Raw genomic sequence first — 15,080 nt, 5'->3', positions numbered from 1 at the left:
CTGATAGACGATGAGAAGACATCAAGGCATTGGAGGAAGGAATGTGTACTATTTCATCTTCTGATGCGTATGTCCTGCATAGAAACCTGAGATCTGCTAATAAAGCTCTACTAACCGTCCCCTCTGTTAAATCAGCACGCCTCACTCAAGTAAGAGAAAGAGCACTGTCACTGGCTGGTCCTGTGCTGTGGAACACCATGCCACTCGAAATAAGGCTGCAGAGAGACTTTAAAATATTCAGAACCAACTTGAAAACCTGGCTCTTTAAACAAGCTTTTTGTAAAGAAAAACAGAAGGAGAAATACAATTAGTTGAAAAGGTCGCACCAAGTAAACAGTTGTTGTTTTTTAACCTATAAACACATCTTAATGTTAAATTCGAACCACCTAATACTTCCTAAACAAACAGATAAGCTTAACTTTTACACATAGTTTATTATACTAAAATGTTACAGTACTATGATGGCACATGCTTAACTTGTAATCTATACCACTCATATTTTACTTTATCGTGCTTTTTTGTAAACTGTTGTGATGGTTACCTAACTTAACGACGGTATAGAAGAGTTTTGAAATAAATAAATAAATATGATGGTTTTAGACCTTGTGTGTGTGATGAAGTAGAAGCCAAGGGGCTTAGGTCCCAACTACTAGCTGTCTGGACCGCCTTCTTATGTCTCTGTTCATGGTGGGAATGTCAATGGTGATGACCAGTAGAGGTTGTCCCATGTTTCTCTCGACGGTGGTTTCTTCCGGTCGGTGAAAGTCGTCTATGTTTGATGTGTCGTTCAGTAGGTCTCGATGTTGGAGACAATGAACTGTGGGAGCGGTTTGGTGTGGAATCCCTGGATGTAGAATGAGAGGAACTTGGAGATTCATGTCTCCATTTTAATGGTGATTGGATTGTTTGAGACAAATGTAGTGCTCGATGGGATGGCCTGTGCGCTGTATGTGCCGGCTCCTGCGTCGTACGCACCGGCTTCTGTGCCTTGTGATGTTCTTCCGGCGCTGTATGCGTCGAGTTGGATTTTAGACGCACCGTCTTTGACGCTGGTGGAATCTTCCTCGATGCCGCCTGCGCCGTTTTCAGCGCAGGGTGCATCTTTTTTAGCGTCGGTTGTTCTGGCCTTGACACATGGTGTGGCGCCTGCTTCGGGGATGGCGCAATAAGTTTGGGCCTCGATGCTATTTTTGTTGTCAAGGCCGAATCTTTCTCCGGCTTTTGTGGATCAGGTCCCTGGTCTCTAATAAGCCGAGGACGCTGCGATTCCTCCTTACCTCCAGGCCTGGCGGGTTTGGGGGTCCCACGACGCGGCCCTCTTCATCGTTGGGGCTGGAACTTTTGACGGCCCTGGTGAAGAGTGTGCTTCGGAAGGTGTATGAAGGCCTTGAAGTTCCTTCATTTTGTAGGCCCGTTGTCTTTGGGCCCTCGGTGACATCCTAGCGCAAAATTCACAGTCTTTCTGACTGTGATCTGGCCCGAGGCATCGGTAGCAGCGGTCGTGTCTGTCCGTGACAGACATCACCTTCCCGCATCTACAGGGCTTAAACCCTGATTGTTTTTTAGACATGTTAAATTTAATTGAAAACAATTTTGTGAGGAGAAAAAAGCTCCGCATGCGATCCCGCGCGTGGAAAAAACAGACTGAGGAGAATCTGTTACTTTCCTGCGCGGGAACACACGCGCAGCCGCAGAGAGCAAAAACTCTATTCTCTGCTTGTAAAGCTCCGCCTCCCGGGCCCTGAATGACAGTTCCCATGACAGCATGGCTAATTCAGTCCTGCTATTGACGGGAAAACATCCATATGTAGATAAGCATTAATGTAAATTAAGAAATAATACTTCTCTTATTCTTCCCTACATTTATAAGAAAATGGGAGAGAGATCCCAGCTAGATAGTCGCTCTGTCTAGAACAGATTATAAGAAAATAAGGAGCCTTTCTTTGCCTTTACTAAAGCAATAGCCTATTTAAACTTAGGAGTGTACATTTAAAAATGACCATAATTGCACTGGATCATAATAAACATACTTGACATTTTGATATTTTAATATACATTTACATGGGTATCATATAACACATTGCCCCCCTATTGCAACAATTTCTGGTCTCATCTCTAAGAATCTTTTCCTACGATCCTGTGTAGGCTTGGTACTATCCGGATATATCCAGATTTGATAACCATGAAATAACGCATTTCTATTTCTCAAAAATCTCATGACATTGTTGCGTTCCTGTTCAAAAGCGACTGATACTACTAAAGTTCCTCTTTGTTGTATCTTGGTATCCTGAGAGATTTCCAAAAGTCCCGTTATATCCAAGGATTTCTGTTCTTTATTGCTATTTTGAAATGACGTTTGTGGCATAACAGAAGGCTTTTGTGATCAAAGGCATTGCTTCTTTAGGTATTTTGAGGATATTTAAGAGGCAATTTTTAAAAAGTTCTACTGAAGGATTCTTGTGAATTATTGGAAAATTTATAACCCTTAGGTTCAAAAACCTTAGGGCATTTTCCATTCTAATTTCTTAGTAGCCATTGCCTCTGATAGAACAAGATTATGCTGCACTTTCTCTACTTGAGAGATTCTTTGTTCAAGATTTTCCAACTTTTCTTCCTGTGCTATAACTTTGTTTTCAATAATCTGTCCCCGTTTGTTAGTCTCCAAAAGAACCTGAGTCAATGAAGTAATAGCTGTTTCTATTGATACCAGGGCCATCCAAACAGCTTCTAAAGTTACTTTTTCAGGTTTCTTTAATAAAATTAGGTACCTGTATTTGGAAATGTGGCACCTCCTAGGTCTTCTGTTGTTCTTTTCCCTCCCAATACTTTAATCAAGATTAAATCCATAGTAGCTTCAAATACATGGAAGTCCTCCCGTTTCTTTTCTAGGGAGGCGACTTCTGATAGTCCAGTAACCTCTGCAACCATTCCCGGGGGCGTCGAATTTTCTCCCGCCACAATCTGGTCTCCCTGAATCACCATCAAGAGCATTGAAGGTGGTGTTGGAATCTCCGGAGCCCCGTGGGGTGGGGAAGGCATTTCTGGTGCACCAGGGCTCAACAAGATCTCCTCGGCCATGGAGGGCGGTGCTCGCTTTTCACCAGCCCCCACCGCGGCCGCCTCTCCTGGCATCTTTGGCGTTGATGAAAGGAATCAGTCTATTTTTTGCTGAGAAGAAGCCACGGTGATAGAAGGTAAACTTTCGCGGAGTTTTGCCTTCCGCTTTATATGTGGCATAGTTGCTTTCAAGAGGTAAATCACCATTAAAGTAAAGCAAAATGATGGAGCTTACCTCTCCTGCTCCTTAACGATCTGCCATCTTGGATCCTCCCCCCACAGAGCGCAATTTTAATGTTACCATAAGTCCTAAGGTTGACTCTTCTTCAGGGATAGGTACTGACAACCAGGGTGGACGGTGTACTCTTAAATATCTTTTATCTCACGCAAACCTGATTGATGTGTGGCGTTCCCGATATCCGAGATTTAGAAATTACACTTTTTATTCTTGTCCACATAACTCATATTCTAGGATAGATTTATGATAGTGGATAAGGGACTAATTGAGTCTCTTCTACTGATATCGAACCCATAGTGTGGTCCGATCATGCCCCAATATGGCTATCATTGTCTTTTCATAATTATGATGCAGGGCGGTCTTATTGGAAATTGAATGATAGCTTGCTTGCTGATGATGATTTTTTAGACCAACTTAGAACTACTATCCAACTGTATTTTGAAATTAATGATACCCTATAGATGTCACCAGTGGTTATATGGGATTGCCTTAAGGCTGTCCTTCGGGGTCATTTTATTGCTAGGGCAACTTTCAAGAAAAAAATATGTTTGACTCATGAGAGACTGGAGTTATTGAGGCAGCTATCCTCCACAGAGAAGTCTCATAAGGCCTCAGTCTCTCTGCAGGATTACCAGGCTCTGTCCACCTGTAAACAGCAGCTTGCAGAGCTGGATGCAGCTCAGATTGTCCATAGTATGGAGCTGGTGAATCAGCAATACTGAGGGTGACAACAAAGCAGGCAAGTTATTAGCAAATAAATTACAAAGGAAACATACTCAGAACCAGGTGGTTAAAATTAAGGACGAAAAGGGGACTATTTTGACCACAAATCAGGAAATTAAAACAACGTTTCTTGCGTTTTTATTTGGGATTATACAGTTGTGACTCCTTGATCAACTCGGAGGCCACTGATGCTTATTTATTTTATTTTATTTATTTATTTAAGTTTCTATACCGATATTAGTGGGGGACATCATATCGGTTTACATCAAAAAACAAAAGGTTGGAAATTACATAAAACAGGGTGGTGGGGAAGGAGAAATAGGAACTGTGAGAACACAGAATAGGAAGTACATAGGAACATGCTACTCAGGAAGAGTGCCACAACAGTTCAAAATAAGCATAGAATTTGTGAAAAGCAAAGAGAACTTTATACAATGTTCATGAAGAGAAAGCAAAATGGAATAAGTTTATTTCAAAGGGTGAGTAGGGGATGTTGTTCTTGATGGGCATGTTGAGTAGCCAAGTGGGAAGAATTAATCTTGGTAGGCGTGTGCGAATAGCCAGGTTTTTAGATTGGCTCTAAATTTGGAGCTGCAGGTCTCGAGCCTGAGGTTGGGAGGTAAAGAGTTCCAGAGGGTAGGTCCAGCAATAGATAGGGCTCGTTCCCTTGTGGAGGTGAGGTGTGCTATTTTAAGTGAGGGTACATGGAGGGTTCCATTGTTGGAGGCTCTGGTGGATTTGTTAGATCGTAAGGGGCAGAAAGAATCGACAAGCCAGTTTGAATTGTATGTACGTATCGCTTTGTGGGTCAGGGTTAGGGTTTTGAATAGGATGCGAGAGGGGATGGGAAGCCAGTGCAGATTCTTGAGGAGGGGTGTAATATGGTCATATTTGCGGGCATTTGAGATGGTTCTCGCTACTGCATTCTGCAGCATTTGGAGAGGTTTTTTTGTGGAGTAAGGAAGGCCAAGGAAGAGGGAGTTGCAATAATCCATTTTTGCTGTGAGGGTGGCCTGGATGACGGTGCGAAAATCACTGGCATGGAGTAAGGGTTTGAGTTTCTTCATTACATTGAGTTTGAAAAAACCTTCCTTGAGAATCAGATTGATATGCTTTTTTAGATTCAGTTGTTGGTCTATGTGAACACCAAGGTTTCGTGCAACGTTCTGCCTTTTGAAGGTATTGTATGCGGGGTCATTAGTGATGACAGGTTTAGGGGGTGATTGTTGGGAGATGAGTAGGAGTTCAGTTTTTGAAGCGTTCAGGGCTAGATGAAGGTCGGAGAGGAGGGCATTGATGGATGCAAGACAATTTTTCCAATGGTCCAGTGCATTTGTCAGGGTGTCCTGTATGGGTATGACAATTTGCACATCATCGGCATAGAGAAAGAATTTGAGGCCAAGGTTGGATAGATGATGGCAGAGAGGGGTCAGGTATATGTTAAATAAGGTAGAGGAAAGGGAAGAGCCCTGTGGGACTCCTTGGGAGAGGGCATGATGGGTGGATTCTGAGTTGCCTATTTTGACTGAGAATTTTCTGTTGGTGAGATATGATGTGAACCAGTTGAGTGCTGTGCCTGAGAGGCCTATGTAGGCAAGGCGGGTGAGGAGGTGCTTGTGGCTTATAGTATCAAAGGCGGCGGAAATGTCCAAGAGGGCTAGAATATAGCAGGTTCCTTGGTCCATGCCTCTGAGAAGGAAATCAGTGAGGGAGAGGAGGAGGGTTTCTGTGTTGAGGTGCTTACGGAAACCGAATTGGGAATCATGTAGAATCTTGTTTTCCTCCAGGTAGTTTGTTAATTGAATGTTTACAATCCTTTCCATAATTTTTTAAATAAATGGGAGGTTAGAAATGGGACGAAAGTTGGCTGGGTCCTCTGGATTCAAGGAGGGTTTTTTTTAGGAGTGGTTTGACTGCAGCGTGTTTAAGTGAGTCAGGGACGATTCCAGATGAGAGTGAGCAATTGATGATGTCAGCCAAGGATTTGGCTATGATATCAGGTATAGTGAGGAGGGCTTTGGTGGGGACCGTGTCGGAGGGATGGGTGGCTGGTCTAATCTTTTTGAGGATTGAGGCTATTTCCATGGTAGATGTGGGGTCAAGGGAGTTGAGGGAGGCTGTAGTGGGGGGAGGGCTGATGGAGAAGTGTTGAGGGTCTGGGGTGAATCTAAGGAGGATGTTTGCAATTTTGTTGTGAAAATAGAGTGCCAATTCTTCGCATTTGCTGCCTGCCTCTTTGTCTGAGATGACTGGAAGGGTAGGCTTAGTAAGTTCGTTGACATAGGAAAAAAGGATTTTCGGATTGTACATGTAGTCGTGAATTTTTTTGGCGTAGAAGTCGCGTTTGGCTGTGAGTGTGGAAATTCTGTACTGGTGGAGTGCTGTTTTGAATGAGGATGTCTTCTGGGGCGAAGGGTCTTTACGCCAAGCTCTTTCCTTTTGTCTGAGATTGTCGTGTACCAGGGTACCAGGGTACCAGGGTTTTAGGTGGATGAGTTAAGATCGCGTGTGGTAATGGGGCATAATTTATTTGCAATCTCTAGGGTGAGGGTGTTCCAGGAATGTATTGCCTCTTCAGGGTTGGAGCAGTTGAGTCTAGGTAAGGCTTTAGACAGGGCTGAGCTGAGGTCCTCGCTGGGGCAGGATTTCCTAAAGGTGATGGTGTTGATGGTGGGAGGATGCGATATGGGGTTCTTAATGGAGAGGGAAGATTTGATGAGGGTGTGGTCTGACCAGGGGACAGGGGTGCATGAGGGGGTAATGGACGAGTTGATAAGAGAATTAATGAATAGCAGATCAAGGGTATGGCCTGCTTTATGGGTGGGGGAGGAGATGATTTGTTTGTAACCAATGGCATCAAGTGAGTTTAGGAAGGCTTCGCAGGATGAGGAGAGGGGGGAGGCGTCAACGTGGAGGTTAAAGTCTCCTAGAATGATGGCTGGGAGATCAATGTCGATGTTATCGTTAATGAATTCGATCAGGGGGGAAGGGTTTAGTTCTAGGAGGTTGGGGGGAGCATAGACGAGGCAGACCTGTAGTGTTTGAGATTTGTAAAGCCCTATCTCGAGTCTGTGGGGAGGTTCTATGTTGATAGGTTTGAGGTTTAAATGCTTCTTAACTGCTAGTAGGAGGCCTCCGCCTCGTTTCTTGGGTCTGGGGGTGTTGTAGATGTCGTAGATATGGTTAGGGAGTTGATTGAGGAGATCAATGTCAGAAGTCTTGAGCCAAGTTTCAGTTATGGCGCAAACGTCTGGCTTATTATTGGTTAAAAGGTCATAGAGGATGGTGAATTTTTTGGATAAGGATTGAGAGTTAAAGAAGATTATGGAGAGAGTTGCGAGTCCTATGAATTGGGTGATAGGGGAGATGAGGATAGGGAGAAGGGATTTATGATGAGCGGGAGGATACTGATGGGTATCTCTCTGCCTGAGTTGACCGAATCACACCATTCACGTTTAGATAGCGAAATAACTATGATGGAAGTAATCTATGAAATTAAACAACTTAAACCTGGAAAGTCTCAAGGGCGTTTATCAAACTTTTGCAGATCTGCTGGCCCCTCTCTTAATGAGAATGTTTAATTCCCTAAGCTCGAATTATACCTTGTCTCCATATTCTAATGTTGCTGGGATAACTATTTTAGCTAAGCCAGGACGTGATTCAGTGGTATATGGTTCCTACTGACAGATCTTGTTGTTAAATTTAGATTTAAGACATCCCGATCCAGAGAGGCGTAAGGCAGGGATGCCCTTTGTCGCCGATTTTGTATATCCTTTCCTTGGACCCTCTTCTTAGGAAACTGGCTCACTCCTCGGACATCCAAGGACAACAAATTGAAAGGGACAGTTTTACAGTCGCAGCATTTGCAGTATATGCTGGTATATATGACTAATCCCATGACAGCTCTGCCGCATGTCCTGCAGTTACAATCAGATTTCGGCAAATTTGCTGGCTTAAAAATAAATGTAGATAAGTGCGAAGCCTTGGATGTTACTGGGGGCCTGCAATATAGTTGGCCGGGTACTTTTCCTTTAAGGTGGGTCTCCACTTCTTTGAAGTACCTGGGCGTCCAAATCCCGGCACAACCCAAGGACATATATGCGCTGAATGTACTCCCTCGGAAGCAAAAGCTTATTAGTAATTTGCAAGCCTGGCAAACATTACCACTATCCCTCTCTGGAAAAATTTTACTCCTTAAAATGAAAGAAATCTCTAAATGGCTATATTTATTTAGCATGCTTCCCATATGGCTGAAGAAAAAGGATGTGATGGACATGAACTCAGCGTTACGTAAATATTTATGGAATGGGAAGCGGGCGAGAGTACCCTTAACAACACTCATGAGATCAAAAAGTGAGGGGGGCCTGAACTGTCCCAATTTGAGAGCGGAATACTGTGCATGCCTGGTGAGACACATAAAGGATTGGATATTTACAATGGAAGGATGTTCCCCTACACAATTTATTACGCAATGGGTGACACCCTTCCATCCCGGCGCACTACTACAATGCCCAACCAAGATGCTCCCACAGCACTTTAAATCGAGTGTGATCATACAACCGTTAAGATGGGCTTGGAAACACATCTGCTTCTTATTACATCTTAGACCGGAGAACACTGTTTGTCAGTCGATCACGGGGAACCCAATGTTTACACCGGGGACTTTTCAAGGGCTTTTTCAGCGCTGGCGACAGCAAGGACTGTCGACGATCATACACCTGTTAAACTGGTCGGCACACCCAGTTCACCTACACAACTTTCAAGATTTACAGGACAGGTACGGCATACCGAAGGAAGATTTCTATGGATACCTACAAATTAGAAGTTATATACAAGAGCATCTTCAAACCATCTCGTCCTTTGTGCTCTCTTACCGTTTAATACGCATCTTACAAGGTCCAGATGGAAAAAGGGAACGATGCGCCAATTACTATCGGGCGCTCATGACATTATCGCATCCAAAAAATTTTACTGCCTTAACAGAGAAATGGAATCGGTGGTTGCCTAGCTCTATCTCAGAGACGGACCTAGAGGAATGCTTCAGTAGAATTCCTAAGATCTGCGAGAATGTGGCATTACGGGATAAATTATATAAATTTTATTATCAAGCCTTTTATCCGCAGTACATCGCCTTCCAAATGGGCCTCATTACCGAAAAAGCATGTCTTCGATGCCAGGCAGACAAACCAGATTATTACCACAGTTTCTGGTTATGCCCGGTAGTGGAGAGATTTTGGCATTCCTTACAAAGGATCCTGCTTAAGCTGTGGGACATTTCTCTACCAATGGACCCCATATTGTGGCTATTTGGAGTAGGAGCAGAAGAAGAGTTCTTTGTTGACACATATCAATTCCAATTCTTTTGCAAACTTACTATGATTGCTTTGGATGCTATACTAGCCCAATGGCTTATACCGAAGCCTCAATATCAGATGGTTTGGAAAACTAAATTTCATCAACTACTTCAACGAGAACAGTTAACAGCTTCTCAAAAATCTGTTACCTACCAAAATATCTCGAAAAATATTTGGAGAGATTATTTGACCCTACTGCCACAGGAAGCAGTACCATACTTGCAGTAGGGAAGGATGGATTCTGACTAGGAGTCCCTTCTAACCACGCAAAGAGCTCACCTAATATATGCAGAAAGGATTTTATATTGCCCATCAGATAACTGTTGATGCATGCTTGTCTGTATATTTGTCTGAATGTCAATTAAAGCAAACGGCAGATTTAAACAACTTTGACCTGATACCCTGAGACATATTTGCCCAGGTCGGGTAAATTTCCTACAGAATAAGGGGGACTTGGAGCTGCCAATAGACGATACTCGTATTAGAGAGGATGCCTGTTCTAGATACCCTTGCAGGAGAGGTTATACCAGATTCAGTTTTGTATTCGGTTATACGGTGCCCTACAGGGAGGGGGGAGGGGAAAAAGGGGGGGGGGAGGAAGGGAGGAGGGGAAAACCTTGCCTGGATTACCTAACCTGTATATAGATGAGTTCTTTAGCAGGGAGGGGTCTAGGGACTCAGAATTGGTAGGACAAGGAAATGGGAGAAACAGGAAAACTCAAACAGTGGAGAGGCATATTCAGTCTAGGAGTTATGCTGTGAAACCATAAACAGTGGGATACGGCTGATGCTTAGAAGCTGAGCAAGTTGGCAGAGCGTACTATTATATATCTATATATATTCTGAACTCCAAGGCTCCCAGACAAGACTGTATGTTGGTTAAGTGAACTATCCAGTTGGCCTGATTTGCCCTGCCCGATGGTATAGGATTGAGTACTGTGGAGGCTATCTATACCATGCGGTATAACTGATGGGTAACCAAGGCTCGGAGTGAGAGCCGATCAGTCTTGTTCTAGCTCTGTAGTGTTTGGTAACGTTCTTTGGGATGCTTTAAAGTACTTATTGTGCTTAATGTATCTTATTGTTCAATTATGTCTTGTAATGATGCTCAAATGTTATCTTCTCTAACGTTTCTTACTGTTTACTTCTGAGCTGTACATTAGAGTCTGGCAAATGTTGAGTTATGTGATGACCGGTTAACTGTTGAAATTTGCAAATATTTTGTCAAACTGCAATCTTGTACAAGAATTCTCTGCTGTTAATAAACATACTTAAACAAAAAATTTAGATTTAAAATGATTTGCTTAAATACTGGCAGGAAGACTTAATTCTCTGTTGCCGACCATTATTCATCTGGATCAATCGGGCTTTGTCACGGGCCGGATGGCCTCCGACAATGTGCAAAAGATTATAGATATTTTTATTTATTTATTTTATTTAAACATTTTTATATACCGGCATTAGTTGTGGACATCATGTCGGTTTACAGTAAACAGGTTAAGCTTGGAAATTACATTTTAACAGGGAAGTCAAACTGGGAGAGGGGGATATTATATGGTGGGAGTGTAATAGGAAAGACCCATTTTTGCTATTAGCTGTTGATGCCGAAAAGGCTTTTGACCTAGTTCATTGTCTCTTTTTAAAACTCTAGAGAAGATTAAATTTGGTTCTCTCTTTATACAATGGCTTCACAGACTTTATGATAAACCTAAGGCCTGCATTAAGATTAATGGGGGATACTCTGATTTATTTGAGGTAAAAAGAGGTACCAGACAGGGTTGTCCCTTATCACCCTTACTTTTTGTAATATTTTTAGAACCTTTTACCAGCAGAGTTCAGGCCAATCCTAATATCCAGTGTCTGAGTAGGTGATTTCTCATCCAAGATGTCGTTATTTGCGGATGATGTGTTTACATTATCTAACGCAGTAGATTTGGTCCAAGCCACAGTGGAGGAAATGGTGAAATTTAGTGTAGTATCAGGATTCACTATCAATTGGGGGAAGTCATAAATTCTTAATTTTACAACTCTGGACCCTCATGCACACTTAATAAAGACCCAATTTCCATTTAAATGGTTTTCTAGTTCTATAAAATATTTGGGGATACCTATTAGGGATTTTAAGGGCTTTTTTTCAGTTAAACTATCCATCCCTGCTGGCTTGCATTTATAAAGACCTGGAGTAGAATAGGTATCACATCTCTTGGCTGGGGAGGATAGCAATCATTAAAATTAATGTATGAAGCTCATATAACTCTTATTCCTAAAGCAGGGCGGGATCCCTTATTGCCTGAATCGTACCGCCCCATCTCCTTACTGAACTTTGATCAGAAGTTGTTGGCCAAAGTGTTGGCGGATCGCTTGGCTGTGGTTTTGCCCTCCCTGGTAGGGTCACACCAGGTGGGGTTTGTTCGCAGGAGATATGCCCTTTCAAACATTCGGCGGATTCTGGTGGCCATGGAAATGTGCCGTCATACGGACACACCATACCTGGTTATCAGTTTTGACGCCGAAAAGGCATTCGATAGAGTGGAATGGAGTTATTTGTTTTATATTCTAAGACATATGGGTTTTGATGGTTTCTTTTACGAGGCAGTGCAATTACTATATAGGGATCCCCAGGCGACCATTTTGGCTAATAGAGATAGATCGGATATGTTCCCTATTGGGAGAGGCACTCGTCAGGGGTGCCCCTTGTCTCCGCTTCTTTTTCTGTTACAATTAGAGCCTCTGTTGCTTGCGATACAGGGGGCCCCTACTATTCGGGGAGTGCGGTTTGATAAGGAAATATTTAAGTGCGCAGCTTTTGTGGATGACCTTTTGGTTTTTTTGACGGATCCTGTTATCTCTCTGGGTTCTTTGCTGGGTGTGATGGGTTCCTTTGGGGTTTTCTCGGGATTTCAGTTAAATGAACACAAGTCGTCTGCCTTGGCTTTTCCTGATGCCCTGAAGGAGCGATGGCGCGGCTCTTTCCCATTACATTGGGCTACGGATTCGTTTCGATATTTGGGAGTCCAGGTACCTGTGGACCCTTCCATGGTCTACCAAGTTAATGTTCCGAATTTACTGCGGTTTACCCAAGACACTCTTACTACATGGCAGCCTCTTCCCTTATCCTTGTATGGCCGAGTAAATTCATTTAAAATGGTTATTCTTCCCAAATGGTTGCACCTATTTCAAAACTTGCCTATAAACCTTCGCCGGGAAGACGCGTCTCATCTGGATAGTTCTTTGCGGAAGTTTTTGTGGCGGAGTGGCAGAGCGAGGATCCCCTTGGTGTGGTTGCAACAACGGTGGGGGATGGGAGGATTGGGGCTTCCGAATTTGGCAATATACGCCACAGCCTGTAATCTACGTATCATAAGAGATTGGTTGCTGGGTACCTCCTCACATACTAGTTTTATGGCTGAGAGTGCGCTTTTATATCCTGTTAATGTTAGTTATGTATTACAGATGGAGCCGACGAAATTATCCCCCATATTAACTCACTCTAAGGTAATACAGCCGATCAGACAGGCGTGGGTTGGTCTGACAAAAACGCTCCAGGTGCCTCGGGTTAGTGCATACCTGCTTTCAGTCACTGGTAACCCTGATTTTTCGCCTGGGACTACCTCCCCAGCATTTAAGGCTTGGAAAAGAGAAGGTATTGACTATTTAGGGCATGTGTTTACGGATCAGGGGAATTTGATGTCCTTCTCTGACGTGCAAGATTGTTACGGAAAGAAGGTGATTACTGCATTCACTTATTTACAAATTAGACATTACGTTCAGGCCATACCTGTGGCGTTTAAGCAACTTTCCACATTTCAGAAACTGGAAAAATTGTTGGCTTTGTCAAGAAATAAAGTTCCATCCTTATCATACTATTACAGGACACTGTGCGGGTTGAGGAGGGTGGGGATGTACTCCACATTGGCGGATCGCTGGAACGCCGACGGGGAGTTTGTGGTCACCTCCTCTGTGTTAAAGATTTGTTATGGACGGATCGCCCGGATCTCGTATAATACTTATTACAGAGAACTGCAATACAAATTTTTGGGTAGGGTATATATTTCGCCTCAGATGGCGAAGAGACAGCATATTGCTGCTTCGGGTTCATGCCTGCGTTGTCAAAAAGAGGGGGGCACTTTGGCTCATGTTTTTTGGGCATGTCCTGTGGTCCAATCTTTTTGGACTAGGATAGCCCACTATTTAGGTACAATATTACATGTCTCTATACCGGTTGCGCCCCTGTGGATTTTATTTGGCTGTATACCCCCGTTGAGAATACGAGATCCTGGCACCAGGTTGCTGATACAGAAAGCCAGTGTGGTTGGGAAGCGGGTGATTCTTATGAATTGGCGCAGTGCTGAGCCTCCTTCTTTCTGGACCTGGAGAAATTTTTTTTATACGATGATGCATATGGAGCAGATGTCCATCCGCCAATCTCCAAAGCAGCGTAAGCGGTTTCTGAGTGTTTGGGATCCATATATCCAAGCTCTTCCTCCTGCAGCCCGAAGTCGGATCCTTAATGACTGTGCTTAGCTAAAGGATGGTGCTGCTGGGGGGGGGGGGGGGGAAAGGGGGTTTCTTTTTTTTTTTTTTTCTCTCTGCCTCGTGTGGACATGCTTTGATGTCTATTCATAATGGACTGGAATACATGGATGTGTTGTTATCAAAAGTGGGGGGGAGGGGAGGGATGGGAGGGATAGGGAAGATGCTGGTTTGATTTGAGGCTTATACTGTTGACTATTAGGCCTCAGTGGAGGGGGTAGGGAAGGTTGGGGAGGGGGATTAATGGGGAACCATTTGGTTAACTTGAAATGTTGTAACAATTGGGCTTTCTAGTGCCTTATTACCAGCTGACTGTTTCATGGTTCTATGGACAGAGAAGTGTTCATGGACTGTAATAGGCGCTTAATCACATAGTAGCCTTATTGGTGGAGATATGTACTCTCTGTTTACCTTTAATCAGCTGGTTATTATGCTTCTTTTATTGTCAAATGTCCACATTTTTTTTATGTATTTGTTGGTTTCTCAATAAAAATAAAAAAATAAAAATAAAAAATTAATGTATAACCCAGATTGAATTATTTGTTCCAAACACTCCCAATTGTAGTATTTACCCCAATGCTTAAGCGGTGGCAGAGGAGACTTATTAAATTTATTTGGAAAGGGAAACCTCCCAGGGTGGCTAGTCATTTTCTCTATCAATCTAAACTTCAGGGGGGTTTGGGAGCTCCTAATTTAATCTGGTATCATGCGGCATCTCACCTCAAGACAATTCTAGACTGGCACAAAATTAATCCGCCCAAGATGTGGGTTCTTTTTAGAACAGGCAGTCTTGGGTTGCATGCCTTTATGGGCAACTATATGGCAACCTAGGAATACATGGTTTCTTAGACTCCTACGGTTTGGAAGTCTAATCTAACTGGGGAATGAGACTACTATCGTAGTACTTCATTGTTTGATAATATTGGATTCGCTCCCGCTGTGCCCTAGTCTTCATTTTCATTATGGAAACCAAAGGGGATCCAGAGGATGAGCATATTTGGGGAACACAGGGTATTTTTAATTTTGTGGAGCTACAACAAACCTATGATCTTCCAGATAAGGAGATTTTTCCCTATTTACAGTTACGGCATATTTTTATATGGCAAAGGGATTAGGCGTTCCCTGACTCATGGGGTTTCCCTGTTTGAATCATTTTGTAGAACCGCAGATAAGCA

The 15,080-nt window shown here is 43.2% G+C and overlaps 1 protein-coding gene across 1 annotated transcript in view; it reads right to left on the bottom strand.

Moving 5' to 3' along the window:
• TBX21 (T-box transcription factor 21) overlaps positions 1–15,080 on the bottom strand; it is a 126,705-nt gene that overhangs the window by 20,730 nt on the left and 90,895 nt on the right. The window lies entirely within an intron of this gene.

Source organism: Rhinatrema bivittatum, chromosome 12, assembly GCF_901001135.1.
Source record: "Rhinatrema bivittatum chromosome 12, aRhiBiv1.1, whole genome shotgun sequence".
Classification (NCBI taxonomy): Eukaryota; Metazoa; Chordata; class Amphibia; order Gymnophiona; family Rhinatrematidae; genus Rhinatrema; species Rhinatrema bivittatum.
The sequence above is the reverse complement of the archived record's forward strand: the minus strand, read 5'-3'. Positions and strand labels throughout refer to the sequence as shown.